Genomic DNA, 20,835 nt, shown 5'->3' with positions numbered 1-20,835 from the left:
GTAAGTTGAGTGAGAGTGATGAGTGATGGAGTGACACTGCTATGAGGTTGTATTTATTTGTGTTGTTGCTACATTTATCTGTTAAATTTCTTTGTGGCATTTACTGAGTTATGGAATTTACCGTTTTTTCTATTTATTTTTTTAAATTGTGAAAAATATATAATTGGACTATTTTACTTAGCTCGTCACCACTGCTCAGTTCCTTAGTTATTTCTGTTACTACTACTGAGTCGGTTGTACTCATACTACACACTGCACTTTATGTAAAGATCTAGGTGAGTTAGAGCGCGACGATCGTTGAGTTCAGGCCGTCTATCTATGGAGATTGCAAGGTAGCTTCTAGTGTCCGCAGGATCTTGTTACTCCTCTTGTCATTTCTTCTTTTGGACGGTTAGACAGTTTATATATCTTAGTTTATAGTTTTAGACGCTCACGACTTAGTGACAGCCGATGTTTGGGGCTCGTTTCAGTATTTTTCTATATTATATTTAGAGTTGATTTAGTTAATTAAAAATTTAAATGTTGAAATGTTTTATTAATATCTTATAATCGGTTTATTAGTAATATTGTGGGAAGTAGGCTTGCCTTGTAACACGATAGGCACCTTCACGACCATGGTTAGATTTTTGGTCGTGACATCTAGCTGTGGCACGTATTCCTCATCGGTCTCTGCCTCTGCCTCTAGCGACACCTGATCTTGGAGTAGCGCTATCAATAATTGTGTCCTCACCATCTATGAGAGAATGGAATGGGTAAAGTTCAAACTGCGAGATTAATAAGCTTGCACCATTGGAATGAAAGAACTGAGATTGCCCTAATAGTTTTGTAGCCTCTTGAAGATAAGTACAATCATCTCCGTACCGATCCGCAAGACTATATTAAACTCACTTATGACTCGCATCACCTATGAACCTAGAGCTTTGATACCAAATTGTCATGACCCAATTTCCCCTCCGTTGGGTTTCATGATGGAACCTAGTCTAACAGTTTCAACATAGAAGTCTTTAGGAAATTTACATCTTCCCAAAACCGGTTGTACAAGTCATAAGCTCTATAGAGTTTCGCTATAACTTCTAAATACAACTGTATGGAAATAAGTACAACTGTATGGAAATAAGTACAATAGTGTGATTACAAAATAGGAAGATGACTCCGAAGCCTGCGAACGCAGCATTAGGGTTACCTTGAGTCTCCTCGGCAAGAATCTGCACAACTATTAACAAACAATACCTAGATCAGCACCAAAAAAAATGTGCAGAAGTGTAGTATGAGCACACCACAACGGTGCCCAGTAAGTATAAAGACTAACCTCAGTGGAGTAGTGACGAGGAATAGTCAAGACACCTACTTCTCTCATAAACTGCACAAGTATAAGTATAGGAACAATAGAACATGATATCTATATAAAGACTATGCGATGCGGCTAACCATACAGTAATTTCAATAAGTAGGAAATAGCAACTAACAGCAGAACACCACAATAAGAACATAGAAAAGTGAACGGAAATACAATCCAAATCCGAAATCACGTATACATTAAGGACAAGTCACAACTCAACAACTGCAACAGTTTTCACATTAGGTCTTAGCCAACAAACTTCAATCAATTAGTCAAATCCTTCAATTGATAAAAACATTTCGAAATATACTTCCTTCAAGTAAATATTTTTCAAAAATAGTTCTCTAAAATTAAATACCTTTCTAATATAATCTTTTCAAATAAATATCCTTCGAGTATAAGTTACCTTGTGACACCTCATCTCATAATCATACAATATGGATCTCAATACCTGAACCCTAACATTTAGCATCATGTGCCCTCATCACACCTCATAATCATACTCATAACTCATGTGCCCAAAAGAGCCATTCTCATATGGAAGGCAAATAAATAAGGGTATGCGTCTATACTCAGCAATATTATGAAGCCTCCTATCCGATAAGGGTGCTTAGCCACATGTATGCTTGTGCAAGTGTCCTAACATAGTTCATACTAGCTAGTAAGCATAAGGATAAGAACAGACAACAAATATAATGTTTACACAGGGATAGGATCAATGAAATAACAACTCAAAACATAGTGATAATAACTGGGATCTCCCAGGATACCGTCCCGTAGTCTCAAACATAATAGTGCAGAGGGATCTCCCGGAATACCGTTCCATAGTCCCAAAGTAAATAGGCAAAACATGGGGATATACCGGGATATCATCCCGTAGTCCCAAATGTAAATGTGCAGGAGGATTTACCGAAATACCGTTCCGTAGTCCCAAAGTAAATATGCAGAACAGGGGGATCTACCGGGATACCATCTCATAGTCCCAAACGTAAATGTGCAAAAGGATCTACCAGAATACCATTCCATAGTCCCAAAATAAATATGCAGAATAGGTGGATCTACCGGGATACCGTCTCGTAGTCCCAAACGTAAATGTGCAGGAGGATCTACCGGAATACCGTTTCGTAGTCCCAAAGCAAATATGCAACGCAACCAATAGAGATAACAACTACAACATGGTAGAAAACTCGTACATCACCACAACACGTACAACAACAACAATGACAATAATACAAGGTACGACAAGTAAATCAACTCAAGAACTGTAAATCACAAAGAAACTATAGAACTAGTTCACAAGGAATAACCACAAAAAAGAATGCTGGCATAAAAGGGACAGTTCAATAAAGGGAAAACTAACATGTAGCAACAATCCCATAATATACAAGTCAATAACAAGGAAATCAACACGAGTCAAGTAGTCCCAAATAAAGGCAAGTCAACACAGATATAAGTTATCTAAACTCCTTTTAAGGTTGGACAATTAAAAGGATACTCGACAATTCAATTAAGGAAAGATGATCTTAGCTTCACTTAAGACTAAACAATTTTAGGAGGGATAATAATAATTCTCAAATAAGACAAGCAGCTATGAAAAGATAGCATGACAATAAGAGAGGCTAAATTCTTCAGTTAAATCAAATAGTAGTCAATTAGGCAATAAGAGTGAATCATGAAGCAATTAATTCCAATTAAGCATGTAGAGGTGAAACTAAAAAATAGGAAACTCAATCATATCAAGAATAACTTCATACATAGTGAATATAAGGACCTAAGAAACCTAAAAGGGCAATTTCCCACAAATAAGTCCGAGTACGCACTCGTCACCTCACGTACACGAACTACAATTAACATAGAAGACTCAAATCCTAAGGGAAAGTCCCCCACATAAGGTTAGGCAAGATACTTACCTTGTTTTGCAACCAAATTCAAGATTCCAATAAACCTTCGCCTCGCAAATTCGTGTTTGAAAGCTTCAAATCTAGTCACAAACAATTCAATATATTTAATATGAATCGTAGGAATTAATTCCATATGAAATTCATTTAAAAATTGATAGTGTGAACCACATTTCGAATCCCGAAAAACTCAAAAAATATGAACCCCTATTCCGATACAAGTTTAACCATACAAAAATTATCGAATTCCGACATCGGATTGCCTTTCAAATCTTCAATTAAAATCGTTAAAGATTTCTACCATTCTCAACCCAATCTTTACTCATTTGAACTCAACAATCTTCCAAAAAACCTTATTTGTACATACATATATTCATAATACTCTTACACCCAAGAATCATACTCCTAATCACCCATCTTTACCCCTCAAACTCAAAATTAAAGACTAGGGTATGAAATCCTTACCTCTTAGATGAAGATCTTGTGATTGAGTTTCTTGATTCTTGAAGATTGATGCAAGATTGGATGATTTGAATGTTGGGTTTCCTCCTTCTCTCTCTAAAAAGCTCTCACCTCTGTCTAGAATGCTTAGAAAATCACCCCAATATAAACCCCAAAGCCTATTTATCAAAATGGTGTCGGGTTATGAAAATAGGAAAAAATGAATCCTCCGAAACTAGGTCTACGATCGCAGAATGTATCGCACAATAGCTATGCGGCTCGCGGAATGGATTGCAAAACAAGTTCCCAGAACTGGGCTACACTACGCCATTCTGCGACCATTTTGCGATCGCAGAATGATTTTGCGGTTCGCATAATTATTATGCGGTAGCATAATTGGCCGCAAAATCGCATTTTTCCAGCTTTTGGTTATTTGGTTATAACTTTGTGTAATAGTTTCCAAATGACAAACGGTTTTAAGCTTTGGAAACTAGACTCAAAGATCTTTCGTTTTATAGGTTGTGAATCATATAACACCTTACTATATATATATTCTCATCCAAAGTATGGTCTTGTGCGTACTCATTCGAAATTTTAGACTATCATGCAATTTTCCAACTTGGCTTAGACTTAGGTTTTTCCTTAGACCTCATATCTCTTATAATACGCCTCGTAAACTTATTATCATATCCAATTTATATCCATCATATTATTAGTCCTTGTCCGCACATAAAATAATATAATTAGAACACGTCAACTTTCTAATTTCGCCAAAATGCGCCGAATTGTTCTACGAACTTCCAACCCCAATTCCGGACATGCGCCTAAGTCCGAAATCATCATAAGAAGCTATTGACATCATTAAATTTCTATTTTGAGGTCTTTTACTCAAAAGTCAACTCTCCGGTCAACTTTTTTCATTTAAGCTTCAAAATGAGATCTTTTTTCGTTAAATTTAACTCCAAATACGAAAACCAAACTCGACCACACATGCGGGTCATAATGCATATTTCAAAGCTTCTCGTGGCCTTTAGTCGCCGAACGATGCGTAAATTCTTAAAAGGACAAGTCGGGTCGTTACACAAATACACCATAATTACTGGGAAAAAAGAACCGTTAAAAGGATTCAACACCATATAAAGATATATTATTACTTTAAGAAATAAAATAGATTGAAACTTAACATGCGCGTGTTCTTGTTGTGACAAATCATCAACCATGTGAATAGCTAACAGATCTGTAAGTGCTATGTCTCTGTAGAGTTGATTGATCAAATGAATATGATGTCTCTTCCTAAAAACCCTGTACTAGACAAGAAACGAGCAATCAACACTGTATATGGTTCAATTACCTCGCGAATTTAAGCATCATGTCCTGCTCCTCTGATAAAATCATACACGTGTAGCACTTATTCTTAAAAGTCAACGCACCCAAAATCTGATGCCATTCATCCGTCAAGGCTATAGGAATTAGAACATAATCGACGGTGTGCCACGGAACATTGCAAGGTAATTATGAGCCTCGGATATACTCAGCTATTTAATGATCTTTAGGAATGGCACCATAGTCCCTATTGCTCGCAAGAAATTGATCATACAATGACTTTACCTTAACACTGAACGAAAATTTTTATTGTGGTGAAGGACTTTGGAATGTTAACATCATACTTTATTTTTTCTTTGATAGTAGAAGATGACATCAATATGCTGCCAAAAAAGAAAAGATTTCATTTAATAAATGTAACAAGTAAAATTTTTAAAAAAATCCTAGTTGCAAGCAAAGACACGTGTATTTCAAGATATACATTTTAGGATATACAATTAATTTCTTGATATACACGTAATAATCAAATATAAACATATAGCTATTTATTTAACTGTTAGATATACATGTCAAGATATACATTTCAAAATATACATGTCAGCATATGATAAATACGTTATAATACAAGATATACATGTATTTAAAAAAAATTAGTATTTTTTAGACATGTAGATATACACAATATCCATACAGTTGAGTGTATGAATATTGGTTATACAATTAATTTCATGATGTATATGGGGTTATACATGGTAGTAATACCATTAATTGCAGATATACATAGAGTTTTACTTATTAATTATACAAATTATTTTATGATATAGATAATGTTATACATGTTATATTATAAAATTAACATGTATAACAGAACATACATTGAGATTAACTTCATATATATTCATATATATAATAATATAATATAATGTATAAGAAGTACAATAATCATACTATGTCGTCCAAAGCTCGACCACTGTTATTCAAAGTGTGGAACCATTCTTTCTTGACAATATGATGATCTCCAAAGGCATATGACTGAATCCAAACTTTTTCCTTTTTGTAGATCGCATCCAATATAAAAAAAATACACATCAATCGACAAATAAATTATTAAAATTATAAAATATTAGATAAAAATAAAAAACCAGCTTCCTTGGATTTGTTATACGTCCCTTCATCAACAAATTGTCCAAAAGCCTAGCGCAATGCAAGATCAGGTTCAATCCCAATGTCTACGTTAAAAGGATACTTGAGGTTAAAATACTGCTTAGGCACTAGTGCTGCAGAACTGCAATCTCCTGAATCAAGTGACACGTATGGAGACTTCTCATATTTTCCAACGCCTTATTCTTGGGAATGGTTTTGGCATTGGATCATTTGGCACCTCAACTAGTATTATGCAGCAATTTGTTCAAGTATAATATTCTGAGACTCCATTGAAATCGGATAATCACCACCATCAAACGTAAGAAAATTTTTCTTACTATCAACTACACTATCCATCTGGTCTAGTTAAATATATCATAAAAAGTATTTAAAAATCTTCAAAATTTTGATTGTAGAAACACGTAAAATAATAAGGAAGTATAATATTGCTCCGGATATATCATGAAAAACACTGGTATCTCCTTGGTTGTCTTGGTAAATCGAATTCATTTGGATGGTCTCATGCACATGAACGACATCATTATTAGCTTGGTCATGATTGTTATTAGAAGTACAGATATCTCCATTACCATGTTCATCAATCTTTCTATCACTCTGTTACACAATTAGTGAATATGATAATATTGTTTATTATATCAATAATAATATGAATAGTTGAAATTTTCAATATTTAATTTTTTTTAAGATTAGAATACCTTTGCATCACTTTTCTCAAAGAATCTGTTATGACTATTGTTGTTTTCATCAAATAATTTAGCGAAAGAGTCCATCACATACTTCTTGAATTAAAAACAATTCCTTGCAATGCTGAACACAATTAAAACATAATATAATATTATTTTTATTAAAAAGTAATGAATGAGATTTCAAAAATATTAGCAGGAAAGAATTCTTACCTTTTCAAAAGCATTCTCAGCATTCTCATCGGATTATTGATCGAAATCGTGTGTAGGTATATAACCATTAAATAATTTCTCGAACGACTCCACCACATGCTTTTTGAACGACTCAAATTTCTTGATTAGTTGAACTGAATAAAAAAAATTATTTATTGGTATAATATCAGCCGTACTTCAAGAAATGTAAGTTGAAAACAAACATTATCTTTTCAAAATCACTCATCCTATATTTTTCCTCCGAAAAGCTATGATTATTGGGATATTACTATTTATATTTGATTGCTGCTTGTTGTTTCTCCATTTTGGAGATGGCATGATGAAGCCAAATTTATTGACATTAACTTCGCAAACACCTCAGAAACAACAACTTTTTGTATAGCATATTCAACATTCATGGGAAAACATAATGCATCTAACTCATCCAGTGTTACAGAAATATTTACACCAACTACAATAAGCAAAAAAAGTTAACAATTTATGATGATAATTAAAAAACTTCTGCAAAAAATAATGTATATCAAGCATCGTTGTCACGTCCCCAATTTCTCACCTTAGAATGTCGTGATAGCACCTAGTCTCTAATACTAGGCCAGCCTAACATGCATAGATAAATAGCGAAAACAATACTAAAACCTCAAATCAAACCATTACGCTATTATAATAAAACTCAACAATACAATAGTCAACACTTCCCCAAAACCTGGTGGAACTGAGTCATAAGCTCTACAAGAAAGTACTAATAGTCTCGTAATATAATACTATTTTGGGACAAGAAATAACAGTAAAAAATCTAAAAAAAATAGAAGGTGGCTCCGAGGCCTGCGGACGCCGAGCAGGTATACCTTAAAGTCTCCGGAAGGTAGCTAACATGTCAATCACTAACGTACAACACGGGCAGACGTACTTGGATCTGCACAAAAAGATCTGCAGAAGCATAGTATGAGTACACCACAACGGTACCCAGTAAGTATCAAGCCTAACCTCGGTAGAGGAGTGACAAAGCCAGGTTAAAACACCTACTAGGACATCATAAAAAGAACTAAAATATAATAACGAGAAGTAATGGAAACGGAGAAATGAATGATAACAAAACAGTCTAACAACGTAAACTAACGACAGTATTGTAAGCAGAAGGACAAAAAGAAGGAAGAAATTAATGAGAACCTCAAATAATCAAATGCAGTCAAAACTGGTATGACAAGGAAACATAAAAGTAACAAAAATAGTTCAACTAATAACTCTTTTCAATATGAAGTTCACAACAAGAATCACAACCGAGGTACTGCCTCGTATTCACGTTTTACAATTTCAATAACAATCTTTTATTATATCATTGCAGGAGCCTTACATTTAATTTTGAAAATTATTTTTTCCGAAATAGCTAACTGTCATGACCCAAGTTCTCCTTCCGTGAACTGTCGTGATGGTACCTATTCTCTACGACTAGGTAAGCCTAACAATTTGCGGAAAAGGAAATGAAGATACAAAACTAGCAATTTACGGGTAACATAATAGAGAAGTTTAAAATGCCGCCTGGAATCTCATGAAATCACAAGCTACAGAAGTACATAATGTATCTAATCTCCAGAAAGTCTAACAGCAAAGAAAAATACAGGAAGTCTGTAATTAAAGGAGGAATAGAGATGGATTTGTAGGTTTGCGGACGCGGCAGATATACCTTGAACTCTCTAGATTTCCTCGCCTCACTTGAAGTATGGCTGAGAAGTAGAACCTGGATTTGCACACGAAAAATATGTGCAGGAAAGGGCATGAGTACACCACAACGGTACCCAGTAAGTGCCAAGCCTAACCTCGGTCGAGTAGTGACCAGGAAGATTAGGGCCCTACTGATTATATGTATAAAACAAGGTAAAACAGTATGAAATGTGACAATATAATTAAAATACTAACAGTCGAATAAGAATAACATCACAGAAAGAATATAACTCAGTACATAGAGATAGCAACAGGGGATCTCCCAGGATATCGTCCCGTAGTCCCAAACATAAATGTGCAGAGAATCTCCCGGGATATCAACCCGTAGTCCAAATCATAAATATGTAATCTCCCGGAATATTAATCCGTAGTCCCAAAGTAATTATCCAGTACAAGGGCAATCTCCCTGGATATCGTCATGTAGTCTCAATAATAAATGTGCAGATGGATCTCCCGAAATACCGATCCGTAGTCCTAAAGTAAACATGCAGGGGGATCTCCCGAAATACCGATCTGTAGTCCCAAAGTAAACTCACAACAATATCAAGAAATAATCCTATAATTCTATTCAAGTTTGTATCAGGAAAATAGGGAATTTCTACTCCAGACATGCTACACAAAAATCTAGGTAAGAAGTTTAAGCAGGTAAGACAATTAAGTCACATAAGCATCCTTTCCTAAGCAAAACAGGAGGCTTCGTATACTAGTGTTGCTCAGTTAAAAGAAAACGTAGATATTTGCTTAATGAAAATGCGGTTTTTCAACAATTAGCACATGTATGCACTCGTTACCTCACGTACAGAGCATTCATATAACAACAATACCAAAATTCTAAAAGGAGTTCCCCACACAAGGTTAGGCAAGCCACTTACCTCGAACCAGCTCAAAATCAATCCAAAATCACGCTCTTGCCACGAGTATCCAACTTCGAGTGGCCCAAATCTAATAAAAACAATTTCATAACGTAAATATAACTAGAACAACAAGTTTAGCTTAAGGAATCGAATCTAAGTCAAGAAAATAGAAAAATGCCCAAAAATCCTCCCCAGGCCCACGTCTCGGAATCGGGTAAAAGTTACAAATTATGAACACTCATTCACTCACGAGTCTAACTGTACAAAAATCACTCAAATTTGATACCAAAATCTGGATAAAAAATCCAAATTTTAGCCTAAGAACATTCCTCAATTTTTCCCAAATTTTTCATTCCAAATTCCGAAATTAAATGATAAAACTAACAATAGATTAATGTATTAGAACCATATTAGAGTTAGAATTCATTACCCAATCTTTCTCCTTCCAAATCTCTCCAGAAATCGCCCTCCACCGAGCTCCAATTGGATTTTAGAGTTATGAACTCAAACCCTCAATTTTCTCTCTTTTCAGCCCAGCGATTTCCGCTTCTGCGAGGGGTTAACCGCACCTGCGGCCCTTTACACGCAGATGTGGTTTCACTTTTGTGGTCCATGGGCCGCATCTATGACCAATTCTCTTATGCCTTAGACCGCGCCTGCGGTTGCCTTACCACTTCTGCGGTGTCGCACCCACAGTCCAAAGTCCACAGGTGTGAAACCAACAGGTTCAGCAAAGTTAAGCAATTTCCTAAGTCCAATTCAACTTCCGTTAAGCATCTGAAACTCACCCGAGGCCCTCCGGACCTCAACCGAATATGACAACCAATCCTAAAACATCATAAGAACTTAATCCAACCCTTGAGTCACATCAAACAACGCTAAAACCACGATTCACCCTCTAATCCAAGCATAAGGAACTTGAAATCTCGAGAATTCTACAACCAATGCCGAAACCAACCAAACCACATCCGATTTACCACAAATTTTGCACACAAGTCACATTCGACACTACAAAACTATTCCCACTTTCAGAATTAGATTCCGACTCCGATATAATAATCTCACTATCGATCCGAAAACTTCAAAAATTCAACTTGCGGCATTTCAAGCCTAAATAAACTATGGACCTCCAAAACGCAATCCGAACATGCCCCTAAGCCCGAAAATCACCCAACAGACCTCACGGAATCGACATAATTCCATTCTGAGGCCGTCTTCACCCCGTTCTAACTACAGTCCAAATTCTAAAGTTTAAGCTCTCATTTAGGGACTAAATGTGCCAAAACACTCCGAACTCAAAATGAATCTTCTCGATAACTCACAATAGCAGAAACAAACACAGGGAAAGTAGTTAATAGGGGATCAGGGCGTTAATTCTCAAAATGATCGGCCGAGTCGTTACATCCTCCCCTATTAAAATATTCGTTCCTCCTCGAACGAGTGTAGAGTCATACCTGAAGTGGTGAAAAGATGAGGGTAACGGCTGTGCATATCCTGCTTGGTCTCCCACATCGCCTCCTCGACCGGCTGACCCCGCCACTAAACCTGCACTGATGCAATGTTCTTTGACCTCAGCTTTTGAATCTGCTTGTCCAATATCGCCACTAGCTCCTCAACATAAGATAGATCCTTATCCATACAGACTAAACTAAAATCATGATAGATCACCATGATACCTCCGGAGCATCGAAACATGAAATACCGGATGAACACCTGCCAAGCTGGGAGGTAAGGCAAGCTCATAAGCAACCTCCCCAACATATTGCAATACCTCAAAAGGACCAATAAACCTCGGACTCAATTTCCCCTTCTTCCCAAATATCATAATGCCCTTCATAGGCGAAACCCGGAGCAAGACCCGCTCTCCAACCATAAATGAAACATCGTAAACCTTCTGGTCTGCATAAATCTTCTGTTTGGATTGAGCTGTGTGGAGTCTATCTTGAATCACCTTAACCTTCTCCAAGGTGTCCTGAACCAAGTTTGTGCCCAATAATCTAGCCTCTCCCATCTCAAACCAACCCACCGTGGATCTACATCGCCTACCAAACAAAGCCTCATACGGTGCCATCTGAATGCTGGACTGGTAACTGTTATTGTAGGCAAACTCCATCAGTGGCAAGAACTGATCCCAAGAACCTCCAAACTCCATCACACACGCATGGAGCATTTCCTCAAGAATCTGAATAGTGCGCTCGGACTATCCGTCCTTTTGGGGGTAAAATGTTGTGCTCAACTCCACCCTAGTATCCAGTTCATGTTGTACGGCCCTCCAGAACCGTGATGTGAACTGAGTACCTCTATCTAAAATGATAGAAACTTGAACACCATGCATATGAACAATCTCCCAGATATAAATCTCAGCCAACCGCTCTAAAGAGTTAGTAGTACACACAGAAATGAAGTGCGCGGACTTGGTCAGCCGATCCACGATCAGCCAAATGGCATCGAACTTCCTCAAAGTCCGTGGGAGTCCAACTACGAAGTCCATGGTGATACACTCCCACTTCCACTCCGGAATCTCTATCTGTTGAAGCAAGCCACCTGGCCTCTGGTGCTCGTACTTCACTTGCTGACAATTAAGGCACCGAGCCCAAATATATCTTTCTTCATCCGCCTCCACCAATAGTGTTGTCTCAAATCCTGGTACATCTTCACGACACCTGAATGGATGGAATACAACAAACTATGGGCCTCCTCAAGAATCAATTCCCGAAGCCCATCAACATTGGGTACACATACCCGGCCTTGCATCCACAATACCCCGTTATCACCGATGGTCACATCTTTGGCATCACATGCAGAACCTTGTCCTTGAAGGCATACAAATGAGGGTCATCACACTGACACTCTCTAATACGATCAAACAAGGAAGACCGAGAAATTACACAAGCTAGAACCTGACTGGGCTCCGAAAGATCCAATCTCACAAACTGGCTGGCTAACGCCTGACATCCATCACTATGGGCCTCTCCACAGCTGGTAGATATGCCAAACTCCCCAAACTCTCCGCCCGGTGACTCAAAGCGTCGGTCACAATATTAGCCTTCCCTGGGTGGTATAAAATAGTGATATCATAGTCCTTCAGTAGCTCTATCCACCTCCTCTGATGCAAATTAAGGTCCTTCATCTTGAACATATGCTGCAAATTCCTGATCTCACAAGGAACACCATAAAATAATGACGTCAGATCTTCAAGGCGTGAACAATAACAGCTAACTCGAGATCATGGATAGGATAACTCTTCTCATGCACCTTCAGCTTTCTGGAGGCATAGGCAATCACCCTACCGTCCTGCATCAATACCGCTCCAAGGACAATCCTCGAGGAATCACAATAGACAGTATAAGGCCCCGAACCTGTATGCAATATCAATACTGGGGCTGAAGTCAAAGCTGTCTTGAGCTTCTGGAAGCTCTCCTCACACTCTTCCGTCCACTTGAGCGGAGCACCCTTCTGAGTCAGCCTGTTCATAGGTGCTACAATAGATGAAAATCCCTCAACAAATCGACAGTAATAACCCACTAAGCCAAGAAAACTATGGATCTCTATAGCCGAGGATAGTCTGGGCCAACTCTACACTACTTCCACTTTCTTTGGATCCTCCTTGATCCCTTCATTCGATACCATGTGACCCAGGAATGCCACGGAATCCAACCAAAACTCACATTTCAAGAACTTCACATATAATTTCTTTTCCCTTAAAGTCTGAAGCACTGTCCTCAGGTGTTGCTCATGATCTTCCCGACTTCGGGAGTATACCAGAATAACATCAATAAAGACAATGACGAACGAGTCAAAATATGGCTGAAACACATTGTGCATCAAATGCATAAATGTTGCTGGGGTATTGATCAGCCCAAATGACATAACAAGGAGCTCGTAATTACCATACCGAGTCCTGAAAGAAGTCTTCTGGATATATGGCTCCCAAATCTTCAATTGATGATAACCTAAACGCAAGTCAATCTTAGAAAACACTCGAGCACCCTGTAACTGGTCAAACAGATCATCAATACGGGGCAAAGGATACCGGTTCTTCACTGTAACTTCGTTCAACTAGCGATAATCCATGCACATACACATAGAACCAACCTTTTTCTTTACAAACAAGACAAGAGCACCCCAAGGTTATACACTAGGTCGAATGAAACCCTTGTCAAGTAATTCCTGCAACTGCTCCTTCAACTCCTTCAACTTAGAAGGAGCCATACAATAAGGAGGATTAGAAATGAGTTGAGTGCCCGGTAACAAATCAATATCCATGTCGGGTCGCATACCCGAAAGATTAGCTGGAAACACAACAGGAAAATCCCATACTACTAGGACATAATCAACTGTAGGGGTATCGATACTGACATCTCTCTCACATAAGCTAGATACGCGTCACACCCTTTCTCAACCATTCACTGAGCTTTAAGGAATGAAATAACTCTATTGGGAGTGTGATATAAAGTAACCCTCCACTCTACTCGCGGTACACGTGGCATAGCCAGCATCGATCCCTATATAAAAATCAGACTATCGATCCGAAAACTTCAAAAATTCAACTTTTGACATTTCAAGCCTAAATAAGCTACAGACCTCCAAAATGCAATCCGAACACACCCCTAAGCCCGAAATCACCCAACAGAGCTAACAGAATCGACAGAATTCCATTCCGAGGCTATATTCACACAGTTCCAACTACGGTCCAAATTCTAAAGCTTAAGCTCTCATTTAGGGATTAAATGTCCAAAAACACTCCGAACTCAAAATAAATCTTCCCGTCAACTCACAATAGCAGAAAGAAACACGGGGAAAACAGTTAATAGCGGATTGGGGTGTTAATTCTCAAAACGACCGGCCAGGTCGTTACACTAATCGAGTTTTATCCCACCTTATCACATCGCATGGCTTCAAGTAGTTCCCCTACTAGCAACACATGTATCAAGCCCATCTTATCTCACTGAATATCAACCCCTAGCCTTATACCACCACATGCGTATCAATATCACAACTTATACCACAAGTGCCCATATGCCAAAACTTGCCAAAAGAATCAACAATATCAATGTTTCAACAACAAATAGCCCATGGCTCAACTACAATGTGCACAAGAATCTCAATGTGACAACGAATTTCTCAAATTCAACACCATTAACTCAACAATAAGATATTTCACAAAATAACAACTTCAATAAAAGTAGTTCATCAATTTAAGATATAACAAGGTAATAAGGAAGGCAATAATTTCAACTAAGCATATAAGAGCATAACAACAAGTAAGAGGTAAAATAAGTGTTAGTAATGTCAAAAGAGCATGTGAGGGTAGATTAACACATGTAGAGTTGATTAACAATGAGGGATATAACATGTTATGGTAATTCAATTAAAGGTATGGAAAGAGTAAATAACCTAAGCCGGTCAAATACCACTTATAACCCGTGTACCCACTCGTCACCTTGTGTACATGGCTTTCATATAACACAAATAGCACACTCAATTCCAAATCCTAAGGAGTAGTTCCCCCACAAAAAGTTAGGCAAGATACATACCTCAACTAGACCAATTCAACCCTCGAAAATAGCTTTCCCCCTAAAGTTTGCCTCCACACGGCTCCAATCTTACCAAAATTAACTTAATATCATCAAACAATGCAAGGGAAAAAACTATAATTGATAAAGCTATAATCTTTACACTTTTTTCAAAAAGTCAATAAAAGTCAACCCCAGGCCCGCCCGGTCCAAAGATAGATTTCCACTAACCATAACCCCACGAGTCTATATATGTGATTAGTTTTAATATCCGAGTCCAAATCGACTCTCAAAACATAAATTCTCATTTTTTAAAAACTTAACAAAATTTTCCAATTTTTATTCTTTGATTCACATAAATTTGATGTTAAATATTAAGATATATTCATGAAATATAGTTGTAAATTGATTAGAATCACTTACCCAATGTTTGTAGATGAAAATTCCCTCTCCAAATTGCCTTCTACCGAGTTTAGGGTTCTAAAATGTGAGAAATGAGACTAAATCCCGACTTTTCAGCCCTTATGTCCAGCTGCATACGTCGCATTTGCGACATAGGATTTGCGTTTGCGAACCCTCGCAATTGCGCAATAAGGATCGCATTTGGAAACCCTAACAACGTCGACAAATATCGCAATTGCGACAAAGGCTTCGCAACTACGAAGCTGGATACCTTCGCAAAAGCGACCAAGTGGTCGCAAATGCAAAGGTGTAATTTGCGACATTAGACCACCCTCTGTCACATTCGAAATTTGCGAGGTTGGTGCTCGCAATTGCGACAACAGAGCACTAGCATACCAACAATTCCATTTTCAGTTCAAACCATTACGAATCACATTCGCAACTCATTCCAGCCCTCGGGGCTCTAAACCAAACATCCACACAAGTCTAAAATTATCATACGAACACGCTCGCACGGTCAAAACAAAATAATATCATCTATAACTACAAACTGAACACCAACACACATGAATTTCACAGTAAAGTTCAAAAACTTCTAGAATTGCAATAAAATGTCCGAATCCTATCAAATCAACATCAAACAATACCAAATTTTGCAGACAAGTTCTAAATAGTATAACGGATCTATTCCAAGTCCCAAAACAAAATTCTGAGCCTGATAGCCAAAACTCAACCTAGGGTCAAACTTCTAAGTTTCAAAGTGCCAATTTTCAACTAAATAACACAAATTAACTTACAGACTTCTGAAATCTATTTCAAGAACATGCCCAAGTCTAAAATCATGATACGAAGCTATTGGAGCCATCAAAACATCATTCCAGGGTCGTTTTCACAAAAATCAAAGTTTGGTCAACACTAACAACTTAGGCTTCTAAGCCAAGAGCCAAAGGATCCAATTCAACCTGAAATCTTCTCGCAACAAAACTAATCAACCTCGTATGTCATAAAACCATAAATATACATGTGTGAAGCATCAAAAGGAGAAAAGTGGCACAATTACACAAAATGACTTGGTCGGGTCATTACATTCTCCCCCCTCAAAACAAATGTTCGTTCTTGAATGTGCCTAAACACATACTTGAAGTGACAAAAAGGTGATGATAACGACTCCGTATGTCGTGCTCGGTCTCCTAAGTCCCCTCCTCGATCGGATGACACCTCCATTGAATCTTCACTGAAGCAATGTTCTTTGATCTCAACTTCCGGCCCTTTCGGTCCAAAATAGACAACGACTCCTCAATATAAGTCAAATCCTTGTCAATTGGACTCAGCTAAAGTCTAAAACATGAGATAGATCACCATAATACTTCTAGTGCAGAGAACCATGGAACACCGGATGAACTGCGGATAATCTAGGTGGCAATGCAAGCTTGTAGGCCACCTCACCAACTCTCTCAAGGATCGATATACCTAGGTTTCAACTTGCCCTTCTTCCCGAACCTCATCACACCCTTCATGGGTAAAACCTGAAGCAAAAATTGCTCTCCAACCATAAATGCTAAATCACGAACCTTTCGATCAGCATAACTCTTCTATCTAGATTCGGTTGTATGAAGTCGGTCTTGAATCAACTGGACTTTCTCCAAGGCATATCGAACCAAATTTGTGCCCAACAACCTAACCTCTCCTGGCTCAAACCAACGAATTGGAGAATGACATTGTCTCCCATATAGGGCCTCATAAGGAGCCATCTAAAAACTCGATTGGTAGCTGTTGTTGTAGGCAAACTCTACATGCGGCAAGAACTAATCCCAAGAACTCCCAAAATATATAACACATGCATGAAGTATATCATCTAATATATGGATGGTGCGCTCGGACTGCCCATCCATCTGGGGGTGAAATGATGTACTCAAGTCAACCCGTGAGCCGTACTCACACTGCACAACTCTCTAGAAGTGCAATGTAAAATGCGTACCCCGATTAGAGATAGTGGATATCGCCACATCATAAAGTCGGACAATCTCGCGGATGTAGATATGAGCCAGCTGCTCTGAATAATAGGTAGTCACCATAGAATGAAATGAGCTGATTTGGTCAACTTGTCCACAATCACTCATACAATGTCAAATTTCTTCAAAGACTGTTGGAGCCCAACAACTAAGTCCATGGTAACACGCTCCCATTTTGACTCAAAAATTTCAAATCTCTAAAGCAAAGCGCCCGACCTATGATGCTCATACTTCACTTGCTGACAATTTAGTCACCGAGCCACATACTCCACCATATCTTTCTTTATTCTCCTCCACCAATAGTGTTGTCTCAAATCCTGATACATCTTAGCGGCACTTGGATGAATAGAGTACCGCAAAATGTGGGCCTCCTCAAGGATAAAATTATGCAACCCATCTACATTGGGCACACATAACCGGCCCTGTATCTGCAACACCTCGTCATCTCTAATAGAAATCTTCTTGGCATCTCCATGCTGTATTGTATCCTTAAGGACAAGCAAATGGGGGTCGTCATGCTGATGCCGTTTGATGCGATCATATAAATAAGGCCGAGAAACTACGCAAGCAAGAAAACAACTAGGCTCTAAGACATCCAACTAGACGCCTAACCATACAAGGCTACTGGCCTTCTTGGGATGATATAGACTAGTGATATTATAGTCTTTAAGCAACTCTAGCCATCTCTGCTGCCTCAAATTAAGATCTTTCTGCTTGAGCATATGCTGGAGACTACGGTGGTCGGTATAGACCTCACACAGGACACCATATAAAGAGTGCCACCAAATCTTCAATGCATGAATAATAGTTGCCAATTCTTAGTCATGGATCAGATAATTCCTCTTATGGACCTTCAACTACCGAGACGTGTAGGCAATCACCCTACTGTCTTGCATCAACACCACGCCAAGAATAATATGTGTAGCATTATAATACACAGCGTAAGACCCCAAACTCGTAGGCAACACCAATACCAGAGCTATAGTGAGAACAGTCTTGAGCTTTTAAAAGCTCGCCTTACACTCTTTGGACCATCTGAAAAGAGCACCCTTCCATGTCAATATGCTCATAGGTGCAGAAATGGATGAGAAACCCTCTACAAAACAACAATAATACTCTGCCAAACTAAGGAAATTTCGAATCTCAGTAACTGAAGACAGTCGGGGTCAACTTTGAACTGCTTCAAACTTCTTTGGATCTACCTTAATCCCCTCACTTGACACTACGTAACCCAAAAGCGCCACCAAATCAAGCCGGAATTCACACTTCGAGACTTTTGCATACAACTTCTTCTCTCTAAGGGTTTGGAGTACTATCTTCAGATGGTGCTCATGATCCTTCCGATTGTGGAAGTACACCAACATATCATCAATAAACACAATGACGAATGACTCAAGATATGGATGGAATACACTGTTCATCAGATGCATAAATGATGTTGGGGCGCTGGTCAGCCGAAATGACATTACAAGGAACTCGTAGTGACTATACCGAGTCCTAAAGGTAGTCTTCGGAATATCTGGATCCCGAATCTTCACCTGATGATACTTTGACCGCAAATAAATCTTCGAGAACACTTTAGCACCTTCTAGCTGATCAAATAATTTATTAATTTGTGGTAATGGGTACTTGTTCTTCACTGTAACCTTGTTCAACTGCAGATAATCAATACACATGCATATAGAACCATCCTTATTCTTCACAAATAAAATCGGTGCACCCCAAGGCAACACACTAGGCCGGATGAAACCCTTATCAAGCAACTCTTGCAACTGCTCCTTTAACTCCTTCAGCTCTACTAGTGCCATGCGATAGGATGAGATAGAAATGGGTTGAGTGTCCGGCAACAAGTCAATACTAAAATCGATATCCCTATCGGGCGGCATGCGTAGAAACTCTACTGGAAATACACTTGGGATGTCTCTCATTACCAGACCTGACTCAACGATATGAGTATCAACACTAACATCCCTAACAAAGGCTAGATATGCATCATACCTCTTCTCAAGCATTCGATAAAACTTTATAAAGGACATAACCCTACTAGGAATATAATCCAAAGTACCTCTCCACTCCAATCGTGTAAACCTATGATAGCCAATGTCATAGTTTTGGTGTGACAATCCAGAATAGCATGATAGGGTGACAACCAGTCCATGCCCAAGATCATATCAAATACTACCATATTGAGTAGCAATAGATCAACTTTGGTGTCAAAACCACCAATTACAACTAAACATGACTGATACACATAGTCCACAATAATAGAATCTTCCACATGCGTGGACACATAAACAGTAGAACTCAAAGAATCACGAGATATATCCAAATACGGAGCAAAGTAAGATGACACATATGAATAAGTAGATCCCGGATAAAATAAGACTGATGCATCCCGATGACAAACTAGAACCATACCTGTAATGACTGCGTCTGATGCGACTGCCTCCCCTGCCTAGAAAATCATACAATCTTGCTTGGACTCCCCCTCTAGGGTGACTTCTACCCGCATACCCTCTAACCTCCATATAATCTCTACCACCTACTGGTAAGGAGTATCTGTCTCCAACTCTCGAGCCATACTGAATCTAATACCATAGTTGAGCCTCTCGATGAATCGGCATGTTACAACCTAATTCTCTTATAGGTCGTGATGGCGCCCAGCATCACCGCTAGGCAAGCCAATAGTGAACTAACCACGTGATTTCTCTTTTTAATAGACATCCAAGTAATTAAATTTTCCTTAATTAAAAAATTATGGAAATCACAGGTTTAAATAAATAAAAAGAAAGCTACTGAGTAAAAATCATAATCGAAATAACAATCCAAAACTACAAGTCTACTAGTATGTGCCAAGACCTGGTGTCACAAGTGTATGAGCATTAATAGATTATACAAAACCCTAGCTACTATCTGAAACAAAAATAGACAGGAATGAAGGTAAAGGAGAGACTCAAGGTGCTGCGGAACAGCTCAGGAAAGCAGCTCACCACTAGGCCTCCGGGTAACGGGGATGCACGCCAGCATGATCGCCAGATGCACCTGCCTCAAATCCTGCATGGTCAGTGAAGAAGTGTAGTATGAGTACATAAATAACATGTACCCAGTAAGTATCAAGTCTAACCTCGAAGAAGTAGTGACGAGGGGTCGACTCCGACACTTACTATAGGATAACAATATAAATACAACAATTTTAAATAATGAGGTTATGTAAATAATAACAATAACTCATTAACAAGAAGGAACAAATAATTCTTTCAAAAGTTAATAA

Source organism: Nicotiana tabacum, chromosome 22, assembly GCF_000715075.1.
Source record: "Nicotiana tabacum cultivar K326 chromosome 22, ASM71507v2, whole genome shotgun sequence".
NCBI classification, from domain to species: Eukaryota; Viridiplantae; Streptophyta; class Magnoliopsida; order Solanales; family Solanaceae; genus Nicotiana; species Nicotiana tabacum.
Note: the sequence above shows the minus strand (reverse complement) of the source record.